Source organism: Trachymyrmex septentrionalis, unplaced genomic scaffold, assembly GCF_001594115.1.
Source record: "Trachymyrmex septentrionalis isolate Tsep2-gDNA-1 unplaced genomic scaffold, Tsep1.0 scaffold267, whole genome shotgun sequence".
In the NCBI taxonomy this organism is placed as follows: Eukaryota; Metazoa; Arthropoda; class Insecta; order Hymenoptera; family Formicidae; genus Trachymyrmex; species Trachymyrmex septentrionalis.
In genome coordinates this window covers 142,249-147,950 of record NW_017305427.1, presented here as the reverse complement: position 1 = coordinate 147,950, position 5,702 = coordinate 142,249, and the positions used below count along the sequence as shown (strand labels likewise).

Sequence of the window (5,702 nt, the reverse complement as noted above, 5' to 3'; positions counted from 1 at the left end):
ATGGACTGTCAATATCGAAAAGTCAAACTTTCTTTACAATAGGTATATATGCCTTGTGAAAACCTTCAGTGTCAGTAAATTTAAACTATTCTTCTGCTTTTTAATATTGAACATCTCAGAAATTAAGCGTTTCCTATAGCAAGGCTCTTCGTCCAAAATTTTAACATTGTCCCATTGGAAATCATGATCATACAAATCTTATAAACTACATTGCTCTTAGATGTGTGGGGACAAATGTCCTTTTGTACTTTAATATATTTACCTATTTTATTAGGACTATGAAAAGATACCCTGATGTTGTTTTTATTGAAACCTTCTAAATTTTTCTGTGTAAAAAGGAATAAATGGTACTGTAAGCCAAGATGCAGATTCATTCACACAGACATTGTCAATCAAATCTTTACGTATTGTGTATCTATTTTTAAGTAACTTTTTTATACGTTGATTAACGGTGTTAAAAATAAAAGTTAATGGATAGTCATTATCTAATAAAACGTTAATAATAAATATCAAATTTTTTGTGTGAAACATAAAGTCAGAAAGTAAAAAAGCTCTGTCAACTAGCAAAAAAATTGTACCTTTTTTTTGTGCAATAGGATGATTTGAGTGGAAAAATCTCTCTAAAAAGATAGGTTTACGATACCAATCAAAAATAAATTGATTCTTGTTAATAGATATAGTAATGTCCAAAAAATCTAATTTTTCTCCCCCTTTCTAAAGTAAATTGAAGGCGCGGATGAAATGAATTAAACTGTTATAACAAATTATTAATTTTTGTGGGCGGAACTGCAAATGTCATCTATTGTACATATCTATAGTAAAATAAAATGACCACATTCAACGACATCAGGAACACCGTCTCTCCTCATTACTAGGTCCGCTATTACGGGTGATAAAGGAGAGCTCATGGGAGTGCCGAAGTGTTGGTTATAAATTTTATTGCCAAACGAAAAAAAGGTGGAATCTAAAAGGTATCGTTCCCAGAAACTCATTCTTAGGCAGAGAGCATTCCTTGGAAATGAAACTCCATTGCTCAATCACACAATCAACCGCTATATTTGAAACATTCGTGAAAAGTGAGTTGAATAGTATATTGTGCAAATATGTAGCTAAAGCGTATAGCGGATTGCCTATCGATGAAACAATAATTCTGAGAGGACAACCCGGTTTGTGAATCTTCGGCAATCCATAGACTCTCGGAAGTAATCCGTTGCTGCAATGTAACGTTTTGTACTTAGAGTCCTTAATATAATCTTTCATCTAATGAGGCTTGAAATAACGAAGCGCCTTACCGGTCCGAGTGTTAAAAAATTGAACTACTATATAATATACATTCATTTAAATTGAATTAATTTTCAGAAATAAATTGAGAGCCGATGAGATTATCGGATTCACACAATCAATCTGAAACAAATAATCCCCCTAAAATTTCCCAAATCTTAAAAAACTGTAACAAACTTATTGCGAAAAATATTGCCTCGGCCGGGAGTTGAACCCGCATCTCTTGCATTCCGTGCGAGCATCCTAAGCTTTTTTAAGCTTGCAATTTATTTCTGAAAATTAATTCAATTTAAATGAATGTATATTATATAGTAGTTCAACATCTTAACACTCGGATCGGTAAGGCGCTTCGTTATTTCAAGTTTTAATATAAACGGTCTCGTTTCCAATCATATCATCTAATGAGATTGTAGTGTATTGGTTATTTAGTTAACGTAGGAAGCGCTACAATAACAGTTTATTTTTTCTTCCGAGCGGCGCTGTGGGAGAGGGCGCGATTAGCGTAACGAAGGGGGACGCTCTTCCGATAAGATTCAATTGTAATAGCGAGGCCAGTGAACACATTTTTGTTTAGTCCATTAATAAAGAGTATATTATATGGAATTGATAGAGCCTCGAGAGAGAGAGTTGTGTGCAAGATCTTTCCTAACGTAAATACATTACACAGACCTTAAAGCTGTCATAAGTTTCTTGAGATCTTTCTTAATAGGTACATACGTGTCTGAGTCACTTAATAATGTGATCATTTTATTTATGTTGTGTTTTTGTCCATAGCAACCGTGACGTTACCTTTATCAGTATGTGTGAAAATAATATTAGGATGCGCCGACAAATTGTATCTGATTCCAATTTTAATAATTGTTTGTCAATAGGAGATGTAAAAATAGGAGAAGAGATAATATTCAAGATTGGAATAGAATAGTTCGTAATTTCAATTCTATCGATGGGCATTCTCTGTGTGCTACTCTCAACACTCTTTATGCAAAAAAGATTATCTTACTCAAAGATTATCTTACTCTTGTTATTGAAAGGAAGTGCAAAATTCTCTATAATAGTAATAAGGCTTAATAAAATTAAAAAAACGAAAAGGAAAAGGGCTACGAGTCTAAGGTTAATCGTTACAATTTAAAAATTAAAAACGTTAGTAAATAAACATGTCATTTAGAAAAAGTCCTTTTCTTTTTCATTTTTAAATTTTATTATAATTTTAATACAAATTTTTAATTTTTTAATAAAAAATTGTTTTTAAGTACGTATTTATATTGAAAAAAATATTAAATTTTTATGAAAATTTGTATAGTTCTAAATAAATATTGTTTAAATGTAATCATATATTTGAAAAACCATTAATTTGATTTAACTATCATTTTTTATTGAGTAAATAAATATTTACTCACTGTAAGTAAATGTTTAATACTTAGTACTATTCGAAGAAATATGTATTAAGTTTTAGTAAATTTTTTTCAGTGAAATTATTTCTTTCACAATAGACGATACTTAACATATACTATATGTATAAAACGAAAACTATATGAAAAATTAAAAAAGATTAATACTTTTTTCTGTCTTTCTCCTTTCCCCCTCTCTTTTTCAAATTAAGATTATAGTCGGCATTTATGTAAATTTAAAAAATTAATTTTTCTGCAACACCCTGTATATCTTGAATGTGAGTATGAATATCTGAGTTGTGTTTTACCTCACGTTCTACGGATAGTAAAAGGTGTAATATCTGTTAATGATAGTTCTTACCATTAGTAACTATAATAACAACGGACTCTAATCAGTCCGTGCAAAGCAAATGTATCATTAATTTATGTTTAACATGTTTTCTGGGCATTCTATTATCTTTTTCGCCCTCTTAATAATTATCTTTATTTCATAATTAACCGTTAATTAATTCACATTTTAAGACTTCAAAATAGTATAACAAAGTATTTTTACATAAAATTTGAAAGATTTAATCTGTTTTTATCTATTTATTTAATATAAAATAGAGCACACACACAATATTTTATCTAATTTTTATTTAATAATCTTTAGAAAATTGATTTCTCCAAGCTTGTTAGATTTACAAAATAAAATTACAAAATAAAGTTACAAAATAAAATTTTTTACAATATTTAATCGATCAAATAGTTTGTCAAATCCAGGAATTTAAAGAAACACATATTTGGCGAAGTAAAGTATTTCATGAAATATTCTGAAGAAATTTATCATAAAAGCATTTTTGTATTCTTTACATGATATTGCGTAACTTTTGTGATACAATAATTACATTTTTAAAAAATTGAAAAAGACAATATTATATAGAATCAAGAGCGTAATAGCGAATTAAGTCATTGCAACAATTTTAAGTTACTAAACTTAAGTTACAAAATAAGAGCTATACTTCAAAAATCTAAAACTATTTTATGACTTTAAAATTAACTTATTCTTTTTCACTATAATTATAATACTATTTAATCAGGACAGCTCTCAATTTGTAATATCAATTTTCAAGAAATTTATTATGTCGTTTAATTGAAATCCCCGATTCGCCAGCGACTTCACAAAAGTCGTCATGACATGCTGTGCGCATAGCGCGCGATCGCGCAGCTGGTGCTCACAGAACTGGTGTACGGTACACGGTGTAGTGCAACAAAGGAAAAAGGCGGATGGGCAAAAGAGGATGACCGAGAGACTTACAACCGCTCGCCCATACTCGGCGAACAGTCGCTGGTCGATGAACCGTGCCATGCCACTCGCGACAGCATCACCGCACACATTTAACCCATACGTGCACAATGCTGCCCAGTATATAGGGTGTTCTCGTTGAAAACTTTGAGAAACACGTAACTTGATCATGTTAATTATTTCTGTCTAAAAACCAGAGAGTAAATCTCTCTAATAAATAATCAAATGGATTTAAATTATATAGTTTATTCTATATACAAAAATCCAATAAATATTTAATATATTATATTATATTTTAACAATCACACATAATTTGGAAAATGCGAAAAAAAATATAATACTTTATACAAACATTTCTTAACTTTTAATTAAAAAATATATTAGTACTATTTTTTATAATTTAAATCGAGTTTTAAAAGAGAAAGATAATAGAAAAAGAGAGGAAGAAAAATATTCAAAAGTAAAGAGATTGAAAAATTATCTTCGTAATTTTTTGTTTTCTTTTATCGTCTCTCTCTTTTTATTGCCTTTCTCCTTTATCTAAATTAGTCTTATCTTTTATTCCTCCATGAGAAAGTATTTTATTTCTGTAATAATAGATCGTTTTTTTTATTATACAAAAAGTACATGAAATAATGAGATTTACAATTCATTCATTAAGAATCAACCTAATTATGAATTTAATTTTCTTACGATTTTAGTCTATAACTAAATAAGATTTTTAAATATGTATTTTATATATATGATTTTTAATCAAATAATAATAAATTTTTTAACATTGCTAAAATTGTAGATTAAAAATTATTTAAAAAATTTAAATTTATTTTAAATTTGTTACAAACTTAAATTAAAAATAATTCATATTTGTTATTACGATCGGATTGAAGAAGCAATTGATTAATATAGAAACACAACGCGATAAGATTTAAAAATATTTTATATATATGTATTAATAAATTAAGTTATCAAACTATATTCACAAAAATCATATCATTAATTTTATTTACTAATATAATTATATTAATTATCAACTAATTTTTATTAAAATTATTAATTATTCTTATATATTTTTTAAATTTAGAATGTTATATATTATGTATATCAATTTTTATGTATAATAAATGTAAAAAATTTATTAAAATTATTGATTGTAACTAAATATTGCTAAAAATCGAAAATGGTTGCATGAACTATAAGGTGAGTTTGTTTTTAGCCATCACACATAACATGTCAGGATGGCCGAGCGGTCTAAGGCGCCAGACTCAAGGTTCATAACCTTATCCGTCTATGACGGGAGTATACGGAGGCTTCTGGTCCTCTCTGAGGGCGTGGGTTCGAATCCCACTTCTGACAAACTTTTTTTTTTTCGTTATTTACATTCGCATTATCTTGATATTATCTTGGCGTTCAAATATCCCGCTGTGACGAAATCCAGACAATTTCGAATGATACGAGTTCAAATATCGATAATTTAAACAATTTTATTTTTTTGTATACATACTTATACTTTTTTCACATTGTTACAAAATATTATTACGTTTGCAATTATTTTCTACATGGAGAAAAACAATATATTGACAGTATTATATACAAAACTATTATATAATTATATACAAAATATATACAAATATTCTTTTTTTTTGTAAAATTCCTGATTGGTAGCTCGATTCTTGATTAAAAAAAATAATGAAAAAATATAAAAGTATAATTAGAAGAATAATTTTCGCATTGTTTCTTTTACAAAAAGT

At 28.0% G+C, this 5,702-nt stretch overlaps 1 protein-coding gene and 1 non-coding gene across 2 annotated transcripts in view; one reads left to right on the top strand and one right to left on the bottom strand.

The window, feature by feature from the left end:
• The window catches only part of LOC108749104 (ankyrin repeat domain-containing protein 6), a 24,342-nt gene that overhangs the window by 6,569 nt on the left and 12,071 nt on the right, over positions 1-5,702 (bottom strand). The window lies entirely within an intron of this gene.
• On the top strand, positions 5,184-5,307 carry Trnal-caa. The gene is made up of 2 exons: positions 5,184-5,221; positions 5,263-5,307. It is a non-coding gene; the product is annotated as a tRNA-Leu (tRNA).